This window comes from Aegilops tauschii, chromosome 3 (assembly GCF_002575655.3).
Source record: "Aegilops tauschii subsp. strangulata cultivar AL8/78 chromosome 3, Aet v6.0, whole genome shotgun sequence".
Taxonomy (NCBI): domain Eukaryota; kingdom Viridiplantae; phylum Streptophyta; class Magnoliopsida; order Poales; family Poaceae; genus Aegilops; species Aegilops tauschii.
This window is the reverse complement of record NC_053037.3, coordinates 221,110,048-221,121,847: the sequence shown is the minus strand read 5'-3', so window position 1 is coordinate 221,121,847 and position 11,800 is coordinate 221,110,048. Positions and strand designations below refer to the sequence as shown.

Below are 11,800 nucleotides of genomic sequence, written 5' to 3'. Positions count from 1 at the left end.
TTCCGTCGTCGTGTGTGTCTTGATCGAACGGTGTGACCGAGTACGAATTGTGTCCATGACCGAGGACGCGACTATCGATAGTTTGTACACTCTGCAGAGGTTAGTACACTGTACCCACACCACAGAACTCATGGCCTCGTGCTCCCATTCGGGTGGACCAATGACATTCCGACAAAACCAATCTATTGCAGGACTGTCGTGGGGTTAACACGGCAGATGCCCTAGTGAAGGGACTTAGGTGCGATGCCATTGCTACGGTGATTAGCTTGAAGGGGTTGAGTAGGACTAAAGACACAGATTTACCCAGGATCGGCCCCTCACGCTGGAGGTAAAAGCCTACTCCTGCTCTCGTTGATTATTGCTTGATTATCGATTACAAGGGAGCGGATTGTTTGACCTAGCTATCGATTGATTGTAACCTAAGTTTGCGCACCGCAGGGACTCGCCTTTATATACACAGGTCGAGGCCCTGGGCTTACAAGAGGCCGGGTCGGGTTATACTTCATAATCGATCCTGGCTCTAAGTCGCCTTGCCTTCTTTGGCAAGTCGCCGTCGGGCGGCTTATCTCTCCGGGTCATGCACCGTCTTCTAGTCTTGGGCCTCCAACCGTCCCACCTCGTAAGCCGCCTCCCTGTCTCCGTATCTTGGTTTCTTGGGCCTTTCTAAGGCTTCATTGTTAAGTCGCCAACAGCCTAACCCGGCCCTTCTAGGGTGGGTTACACCATGGGGTCATATCCCCAACAATGACACTCTCCCGACCACTCCGGCAAACTCCCCCTTGGGCTAAGTCATGGGTGGCCCTGATGTCATCGCCTGACATCCGCCACCTTCGTGGCCGGCCACCGTCGTGGCCGGCCACCGTCGTGGCAAAACAAACTTGTCCCAAACGGGGACACCCGGGTAGAACACAACTTGGGCACACAAGGTTATTGCCTCCTACCGGGCCAGGGCAGCATGAGCAACTAACCTTCCCTAGTTGGAGGACTGGCGAGAGGCATGACAATAGACCGAATTAGGGCCTCCCCATCTAGGCAAGTGTGGCTGCACTGGTGAGCTCGGTTCGGTGGCACCTGACCAATGAAATGATGGAATTTGTCCCCAAAATATAACTGTGATAAAACTGATACTCCAATATCATACAAGGAGAATACCCGTGCGTTGCTACGGGCAACATTTAGCAATTTCGTCGGCGGATCAACGAGGAATTACTTGATAAAATAGTTGAATATCCATGCATTACAACGAAATATATATTACCATGATGACCAAAGGCGTAAGAAAGACCAAAATCGAGCATAACCAAATATTTCCTCAACAATTTCCAAAACAATGCTCACAACTTAGAAATTAAAGAAACGGACAGCATGATTCTAAACTTAGTTGGTGAACACATCAATGATTTAAATTTTTGTTCTCAGTATGCCAAGTATAATGTTGTAAAATTTATTACCTCGTGAGATCAACATATTCAGAGACATCGGAGAACTCCAGGTATATGCAATTTAGACAACCCCGAAATGACATAGAACTTTTCAATGTTCAGATTACTCGACCAGTTCGAGATCAATCTTAACTGTAAGTCTGCCATTGACTAATTCTGAACAAACAGACAAATATCAAGAGAAATCAGTGCGACTTCTATGAAACAAACTACACAAAAATAGACACAAAAACATCACCTCACCTCCTATCGTGAAATCCATAGAAAAAACATATCAAAATCAGATATTATCTCACGAAATATGCACCTAATTAAATATGAAGCAAAGATGAAAAGATACATCACACCCATACTATTCGATGGAACCATCTAGGATAATGATTTCAAAAGATTGTCGTCATTGTAGACCATCCATCGGCACAAGCACAAGACATAGTATGCTATCCCATCCTAGATGCAAGTATTGCTTTCACTAATTCACTCTCAATCGGTGGCTGCATAACCGGCGTTGTTCTGCTCACAATTCAAGTCGCCTTCGTTGTGGCCGAGCTACCTCGTAGATCTCATCCCGGTTCTCCCCCTACCATCGTAGAGGAAAATAGTTGCGTGGGTGCTCTCGGTTCTCACGAACGCTGTTGTCATTGTTCTATCAGCATTGCACCACCGACTTGTTGCTCGGCGCTGGAGCACATCACGGAGGCTTCTCAAGCATATTATTGGTTGTGGTTGTGGCTCTAGCCCACCTGATAAAGCCACCCGCCGCCGCCCTTGATGGTGCATCTCTTGCCACCACTGTTCGTGCCCATGCATTGCGACGGATCTAAAAAATACTAATACATGTTCACAAACCCGAAAAAACATTATCCTATTTGTAAAATCCAGAGCAAACTTGTAAGATTATTTTTGTAAAAATATCACAACTTACCTCAGACACGTCACATGTTGATCATATTGTCAGAAATGACATATGGCATCAGCAACTCCGTCTTTTACTGATAATAAATGAAAATAATAGCTAAGGTGTTGATGATATAGCATTTCAGCCGACTCTGCACGATCTAAAAGTCCATAAAAATTCTGTGCGGAAAATCACAAATGGGAAAAAGGTCACATTACATGTATATTGCTGACCATTTTTTCAGAGTTATATTACGTGGGCGATGTGCTTGCTCGAACCTGCACAAGAAATATGGACCAGCATCAGTATAATCACTGGTCATCCTCCCCAGCCTACTTTGAGCTTGCTCGAACCTGCATAACCATTTGACAAAAAACAGGCTATTTGCTTACTAATATCTATATGAACTCTAGATATAAGCAAATTATGACTATGAAGCAATTAGATCTTTTTACAGTAGGCCAGGTGATCAAAGGCAAGGATGAACACTATCCGGTGCAGACTCCAGCCATGCACACCCATGTCTGGAGCGATTGAACTGGAGGAAGGTATAACCAGGATGGCGCATGCAATTCCTCCCGAAGATTGCCGATCATGGCCTGATTGCTGGAGAAATCAGCTTCCAAGCCGGCCACTGCAAAGATCAATCAGGAGAAAGCAAATTCATTATCTTCTGTGATTAACATCAATGATTTAATAATTAATTTGATTGTTTTCACTTTATGCTATGCACTAACGCGAGTCACTTCCATCCGAGCGTTTTGGGCACATGAGAAGAAATCATCTCTTCCACTTGCCCACGCTAGAAGCAAGACGACACTGTCTTCAGCCAGCAATGAGAGGAACATACAGAAGGGAATCAGGGATGAATCGGAGTCATGCACAGAATTAAGGGGCCCATACAACCATGTATATGTACCAAAGTCTTGATCTGATTTTTTTCACAATTAAAGTCTTGACCCAATTGCTACAATAATCAGTTGCTTCTTACCTATTTTTATCCTGCATATACCAAACGCTATCAGGAATTAATACCTTTGGCTCTCGCCATTGAGGCGCAAGCAGCAGCATGGATGCATTAACATCGGCGCACCCTAGCTTGCCCAGCCACACCCGCAGCCGCGCTCGCCTAGGCTCCGGCAGCATGTGTACCCGCGCCACCAGCCCACCATCGCCTACGTCCGCGCTTGCCTTGGCCCTCGGTGCGCGACGACGGCTCGGGGAGGGCTACGGAAGCGGCCTCCAACAGCGCGCGTCAACAAACGGAAACGGCGGCGCCTCCAACGGGGGCACGTCCTTTGGCCCCCGACACGCCAATGGACCACGGCCCCCCAAGGCGACGGCGGACAACGTGCTCCTCGTCTGCATCCTTGCGATGCGACCGCATGCCTCAACGTGTTTGAGGACGAGCCCAAATACCCGACGAGTCCTTCCCGTGGGGAGCGGGACGCACGAGACTGGCCACGGGATGGCAGACGTGGTCCTCAGTAAATCAGATCAAATCGGATCCCATCCCGATTGTCTCGGAAGCGTCCCAATCTTTTTTCCATGAATGACTGACCATCGACGAAGCGAATGAGACGATGTACAAAACCAGTTAATTGTATATGGAATTATTGATAGATTGATTTGTTGTAATCATACAAGATCAGTTTAGTTTGATTGATTGACAAGCCAGGGAAAGATCTCTTTTGAATATAAATTGATTGATTTTTTCCTAACCCCACCCAAACAATGGAGGAAAGGATGGCCAAGGAAAGATCTGTTTTGAATATAGATTGATTAGATTAGATATAGGAAAGCGTGGTGAGGGATAGATTAGGAAAGCGTGGTTTTTTTATGGTGTTTTTCTCCATGGTTTTATGCCCACCGCTTTTGCAGGGGAGAGGAAAAAAAATTGCTGGGGTGGGATGGATTGGTGGATGTATCTTTCGATTGGGGGGCGGGGGCGGGAGTGGTGACGAGACGAAACGACAACGGACTCATCCATTAATTAATGTAATTTAGATTTGACTGGGCAAGGTATGGTAACGTTAATTAATGTAATTTTTGAGACGTATGGAAACATTAATTAATGTGATTGAGGACCTTATGGTATAGTTGATTAATTTAGATTTGATTTTTCAGAGATTGATCATAATTGATTTTTTCACATAAATACATTACGAATAAATGAAAGGAGTATCAGACACGATTCGGTTTTAGCATGGGAGGGGTGGTGGGAGGTGAGACGAAAATAAACCGGATAAAAATAAACCGGACGAAAATAAACCAGGATACTATTCAACCAACTCATCCATTAAGAGTAGAGATATCAACCTGTAATCCAGGTTAAAGCAATATCCATCAAAGAATATAGTCATAGCATCATTATAACTCCATAGGCACAAGATTAAATGTGATCCTACTGAATCCAAACCAAATGATCCTACTGATCCAATAGCAATATCAAGATTTTTAACTAAAGATCAATATGATAGCATCAAATCCAAATAATACTCCCATGCATAATATCCAATATGATCATGATGAATATAATTATTACTCCTAGTAATCCAATGGTGACATAGCATCCTCAAACTACATAGCATAAGCCTTAAGCATTGTTAAGGGAATCGGTAACTGGTAGCTGCTCGGTTGGCTTGGGAGTAGCGATTAGTCGTTGTATTGGCCTATTAACTGGATTAATTAGTCGACCATTAATCGGCAGATTAAATAGGAACCTACCAACATATATCTAACTTTTTAGGTATTATAGTATACTCTCATGCTCTCAACTGTGTAATATACCTAATATGTTACGATTTGGTCGAACCCTAGCTATTGAAGTGCGAGAGGGGGATGGGAGTGGTCACGGGCCAAAAATTTGGCTTTGTGTGCCACTAAGTTAATGGGCCAATAGTGATTAATCGGCCTGAGAACATATTAATCTGTCTCACAGGAAAGTTAATCGGCCTGACAAGTTAACGCGGTGAATATGTGCTATTCAATTCGGCCATCCTACGAGTAGCGATTAACTAGCCCATTAACTGATTAATCAGATGAATTATTGAACAGTGGCCTTAAGTAATCAAAGCATCATCAAGATCATTATTACTCCAAGAAATGCCATGCATAAATCACATTTAACTAACACAAAATTTAAGCAAGTTATTTAAATAAACAATGGCATTGCATTGCAATCATGCAAATGGAGGGTCTGGCTTGCCTGAGAGGGATGGATTCATCGGGAAGAAGTGCGAGGAGCTCGCGGAAAAGATTTGCCAGAAAAGCTTCTCTGTCGGAGAAGCTAAATATAGGGCAGGGGAAAAATGGTCATTTTCAGAATGTTAACACATGGTGAAAATGATACCATTGGAACGGCCTCGACGAATAAAAAACGTGGGCTTTGGAATCACCTGATATGGAGTTACGAGTGAAAAGTTGTGGCCGTTCGTTCGTTAGGCATAAAAACAAACATAAACTGTCCATTTCTATTCTTAACTGATGAACATGTGCAATTTAGAGATTTTGGCCGGCGGCTGGAAACAGAAGACGCACTTCGGAAAATACGCTTTTAGTAAGTGAAAGCATATTCTCATCCACAGACACAGAGAAGTACGACTTCAGTAGCATGAAGACGTTTAGCTGCGAAGTGCGCTTCCACTTAATCGCGCGAGAACGGGGCTGTGGTGGATGACGAGTGGGGCCGCGTGGGAGGTGGGGCCTACCTAGAAGGGTTGTCTTCCTCCTCCCGCGCCTACACTTGGCCGAGGGGAGGGGAGGACCCAGGCGACGACTGCGGGCGATGCAGACCACCCCTCGCGGAGCTCGGCCTACCAGCGCGCTGAGGAGGTCAAGGCGCATCCATCCAAGTAGGCCACATACCGCGGGAGAGGCAGGGTGAGGCGTGGCTTCGAGGCCAGCTGACGGACGGAGAAGGGCTCACATATACGGTCGAGAAGAGGAGGGTAGAGGGAAAAGGTTGGCTCCCTGGTGGTGGTGGTGGAAGTCTTGCGTGACGGCTAGGTGAGAAGGAAGAACTCGGATGGCTCGGATTCGAGCGGCAAGAGACAGTGGCCAAGGTGGACGTAGGCGAGGATTAAAGCCTCCGGGCTAAATTGGAGTGCTGGGCAGAGTACTAGGAGGGTCACGAGGCGGCTGGTGAGGAGAGGCAGCCCTGGGGGGGTTTAAATAGCCGGGGGAGGGGCGTATCGAGCTGGACTCCTTCGCGGACGCATGGCCGGAGCAGCAGTTGCCTGGGCGCTCAGGAGAGCTTGGGTGGTGAGGCGACGGATGAGAGGTAGGGGAGGTCCACCGGAGCAGAGGAGGAGCCAAGGACACAGAGGAAGAAGACGGGCGTGCACAAAGGCGGTCGATGCACTATGCACCCGCGTGCACGCGGCGGCTAGCGCTGACGAGTGAACTACAGGAGGGGGAGGGTCCAGAGGGCAGGTGGAAGAAGGAGGAGGGTGGACGCCACTAGAAGACACGCGGGAGCCATCGGGACGGTGCAGCCTGACGCATAGAGCACAGCCATATCACTGAGAGCGCGTGCACAGGCGTGCCAACAACGCGGTCACCGTGTGGCATGGCGAGGAGAGGGAACGAGGGCCTGGAAAATGTTGTCTAGTGCATTGTCCTTGCACCCTAGGTCCCTCGGGAGGTGATAGATCAATAGAAGGAGGTCTGAGTTGATGGGAGGCTTCAGGGAAAGTTTGATGTAGCAAACATGGACAGGATGCTATGGTGAATTGAGAGGAGTAACAAAGCAAACTTGATGTCCATGAGGTTTAGGGTACAAATGACTATGATACTGTGAAGTTTTAGAGGATTTGGACCAGAACTTAACATAGTTGCTTCACAATTGCTAGATTGGTCCAGAAACTAGATTTGGATGATGCACTCACATGGAGTGATGAAATGGAATGAAATTTGGTAGATCATGATAATATAGACATAAGAAGCTGTAGTAAAAATTTCATACCATTTGGACATGCCAAAATGGTACTTCCTTCATAGTGATCCTCTATGTCTAGAAACTATAGAAAATTCTGGAGGGAGGTTGGCTTGATGAAATGATCCCAAATTTGGTGGAGAGAAGTTTTATAGGTAGGTGCATGCTCTGGTAAATTGTTAGCATTAATGAAGCAATATAAAATATAGTTGCTTGACAAACTACAAATATTGCCAGAAACAAAGAGTTGATGGTGTGATCACATAGGTAGATGGATAGAGCTGAAATTTGGTGGAGAGTGATGATTTGAGCATATGAAGGAGCTTGTATAAAACTCAATTGGATAACTCTAGCAATTACTTCCTTCACAAATCTTCCATTTGAACAGAAACTTCGAAAATTTGCCGAGGAAGATTCACTAGACCAATGGAGCTGAATTTTGGCATGAGGCAATGATATGGATATGAAAGGATGCCCAAAAAGTTTGGGAGAAATTAGGAAAAGATAGTGGCACTTCCTGCACAAAGTACAAGTCTGGACAGAATTGAAGAATGAATATTGCTGAATTATTTTTGAACTGGGCAAGGAAGGGTTTGGAAATATTTGAGGAATTTATGATCCAAAGAATTTATGAGAATTGTTTGGGAATAAATGGCAAGGAAGAAATATGGTTTCTTAACAACCTAGACCAGATAGGGTTATTCCTTTAATATAAAAAGGAATATTCACAAGAAAAAGAATTTGGGGTTGAGCTAGAATGGAAATGCCACGATCTTGGGAAATATTTGAGAATGATGAACCACTTTAGAGAAGAAGGAATGATAATCTTCCCAGGTTTCAAGTCCACAGAACCACTCCGAAAGAAAATCGGAGCAAAACCCAAAGAAATCAAAAAGAAAAAGAAAGGGCCAAAAATCAGGGTGTTACAAACCTTCCCCCCTTAAGAAAATCTTGTCCTTGAGATTTGGTTGCTCAAAGACCAAGCATGAATACAACTTAAGGAAACCGTTTCCAACTCGGGTATCCTTTTTCCTTCATATGTTGTTCCCCACTGAATTCATATGATCGGATTACCTTGCTCTAGGTGGTTTGCTTCACCTTTCCCAATATTCTGACTGGACTTTCCTCATATGTCACATCCTTATGCTGTTGTTGATTGGTTCACATCTACCGGTAATATCCAAGGAATATGAGAATAAATTTCATGTGGGCACGAAAACTTCTTAATTTCTTCCATCGGGTTGCTCAAATGAATGCATATCTTTCGGGTTCAAACAATGCTGAGAATCATGGCCATTTTCCTGATGGAATCTGACGCCCGTAGGGGGTACTGAAACATCTTGGCTTGTTCCTTTGGCTCGAGCATGAAGTCTGTACCAAAGGTTTGACTGCCTCCTGTCGTGAGAAGTGTAAAGAGGGGTACCGTCTTATAGCTGTAACATGCCTCAAGTAGTAGCGTCTTGAGACTGGACTGACAGTTGTTCTGGTAGGAAGATACTTTTCATGGCAGGTTGTCCGTGCATTTAGTTCCACTCATGAGAATACATGATCTGAGTTTGTTGTTCAACATCTCATGTGCTCATTCTGTCGATATGTCCATATACGGGTAATAGGCCATGAGAGGCTTTAACATGGTCGCTGAAGTCAAACTATTGAGATGGCTAAAGAATCTGGAATCTGACAGAATAGACTTGGATATTTCACTCTGACAATTCCGAGCACGTGCAGTTGGACAAATAGGGTAGCTGGACATGAGGTCTTTATGGAATAGAGTAGGCCTCCGAGTGTATGTCCATGTTGATCCATATAGAATCATGATCTTCTACTAACTTGGGTATCTTGACCCTGATGGTCGTGCCCGAATCTTCATACCTTGGTTGCCAGTCTTACTCCTTGGTTGTCATTATTTTCTTTGTCGGAATACCTTGCTGAAATAGCTTGGCCACATATGTCCTTGATCCTCCTTGTGACCATAGGTGTTGTTGGTGCTATATTTTGGCATTATTCCTTGTTCTTGCTTAATACATGGGTCCTCATGAATATGACATGTACACGGGGGAATGTATATGTACGGAGTTCGTTTTTGTGTCCAATCATACAGGTCATGAGTTTGTGATATCTCCTTGTCGGGTGCGGAAAAATTGACTTTGGTAACCACTATCAACACTGTTGATCCTGTGTTGTCTGCTCTACAACTCTTTGATCATTGCATCACATGATAAGTAGCTCTTCTTATCTTCCTCTAGCATGGCTCATGAGGTTATTGGATCCTTACCTTCCTTAGGAGATCCGCTTGAACATTATTTCATTCTTGTACGAGTGACTTGCGTGACCAGGGATGCATGGTCACCACATATATGGAAGTATGTGTAGTCGAACACTCGATTCTTGAGGCCGGTATGTGTCTTGACTGATTTGTACTGCTGACAAAACTATTGCGAATCTGATTCTTGAGCTGCACTGTCATATACTACCAACTCACAGTGTAATATCTTGTAGTCATGCTGATAACAGTGTAGTACTGAACTCATGAAGACTGGATATCTTGTGTTGGAAGCTATCCAAGAAGCTAGTTCAAGGCTGGATATCTTCCACTCGAAGGTTTTGCCATGGTAGTGTGCTAGACAAGCTTGGGTTCTGTACCTGAGAAGCTCCCCCTCTGGTTGCTTATTGAGAAAGATTCATTTGCTTACGCCTGAAGCTTTTACTAGGGTATCTTGGACAGGGAGCCGTCCATATATCATACTGAGGAGGATTGAGGAGCCTTGCATCATAAGCTTCTTTCGGTAGCATGTGGAGGAAGACTGTCTTTCTTACACCAGAAGTTTCATACTGTGATATGCGGGCTGAATGCCATGCATATGCCCATAATATTTTTGTGGATGAGAACAATTCTTTGACTGTCTTCCTTGCTGGATACTGAACTCATAGCACATTCTGGCTTTCTTCTAGATTATGACATATTCCAGGTTTCATTCATCGCTGAACCAAACTTCATATATGAACCATACCTTTGACTGAAAATATATTGTTGACCTTGCACCTCACCTGCCTTCCTGTTGATTTGATCATTACTGTTATGGGGATTAAGTACTAGTATAGACTTGATGTTGATAAAAGATCCAGGATACCATTTGTATTTCAAGCAGATATTCCCAATACAATGCAGTTGACTGAGAGTGCCATATTATTTAGCTAAGCTTCCAATTACTTGAAATCCTTACTCCTTCTTCGAGTTCGGTGTCAGTTGATGAGAAACATTCATAAGGAGAAATAAGGTAACACTGATGGCCCAAAAGAAAGGAGCAAAAGAAACAACTCAACTAAACAAAATCACACAATAGGCATAAAAATTACACACAAGAAATGTCACATATTACTACTATTCACAACAGTATGCATGCCTACTTAAGCACAGAAATCTCGCGGAAACTCCGGGACTATGACCTAACATGCTGTGACTATGTGCACAAAAATAGATCATCGCGTCGAGGGGTTGGTGGAAACATAGCTACACCAAGTGCTGGCTTAGCAAGGTAACATCCTTGACAAGTTCGCAGGTGAGGGTGTACTCGGTGATCTTGTAGCGGGACACGAATGTCACTGCCACATCATCATCATCAATTGGACGGAATGGAATCGACTCGTCAAAGGAATAGATGAAAGAATAGGATAGCGGCGAAAAGCTAAGTCTGCTGGCATTGCCCTTTCCTGATAAGTAAGATCATTAAGGGTTGCCATTAAGACAAGATGAAAGGCACGATCCGGGATAGAATCATGTCTACCACAGAAATGATAGGTGGGGATGAAGAAAAGAAACTGGAGCGATACCTGGGAACCATCCTGCATATGATGTACAGAACACTTGGCATCACTCCGCTGGGATAGAGATGACGCCAAACATCGAAAAACATGCACAAAGGAAACTGGAGGGATGCAGGGGTTGTGCTGTAGTGGATCCAAACCGATACCAGCTACACTCACAAGATCAAAAGTTTGCGAGAAAACAATAAGTCTGCATGCATGTTATCCAACAAACAAATGCAGCAACCAAATGCAACAAACACGCCAGACTCTATACTACCGGTTTCTACCGCTCGCGCTGACTAGGGTGTCCTACAGCCAGACCTGCTCTGATACCAAAGCCTGTGTCACCCCGGCTCAGAGAAACTGGAACACCCCGTATTCTAGCCCATAGATCAAGTCTTCTGGAATACGACACTGCTTGGCATAGAACAAATCAACTCTTATTACAAATGATAAGGGTACAAAGGTACCGAGGTAAGAAAGATTACATCAGTATGACGACACTACGCCTGCTAAGGTAGCTCTGTGCTAGCAGCTGAACATCTCATAGCAGAAGAATACTTCTAGCTGCAAAACAACGACGACAGTGTTGAACTCCACTTCGTAGGGACTCTGGCTGGGACACGGTCTAGCTCGCACGCTCGGTAACCTTGACAAGCAATCAATCACGGCAACACCTACAAACTGGCACGACATGCCAGGTGAGTACTTTGAATG

General features: G+C 44.7%; 1 long non-coding RNA gene across 2 annotated transcripts; it reads right to left on the bottom strand.

Annotated features, from left to right (window-relative positions):
- Positions 1-1,734: 1,734 nt before the first annotated feature.
- LOC109776355 (uncharacterized) lies at positions 1,735-2,697 on the bottom strand. 2 transcript variants are annotated; one of them, XR_005772629.3, is made up of 3 exons: positions 2,559-2,697; positions 2,368-2,434; positions 1,735-2,272 (listed from the first exon to the last, which is right to left on the bottom strand). It is a non-coding gene; the product is annotated as an uncharacterized lncRNA (long non-coding RNA). The 2 variants fall into 2 exon arrangements; XR_002236073.4 differs by having other exon boundaries at positions 2,007-2,262.
- Between the last annotated feature and the right edge of the window lie 9,103 nt (positions 2,698-11,800).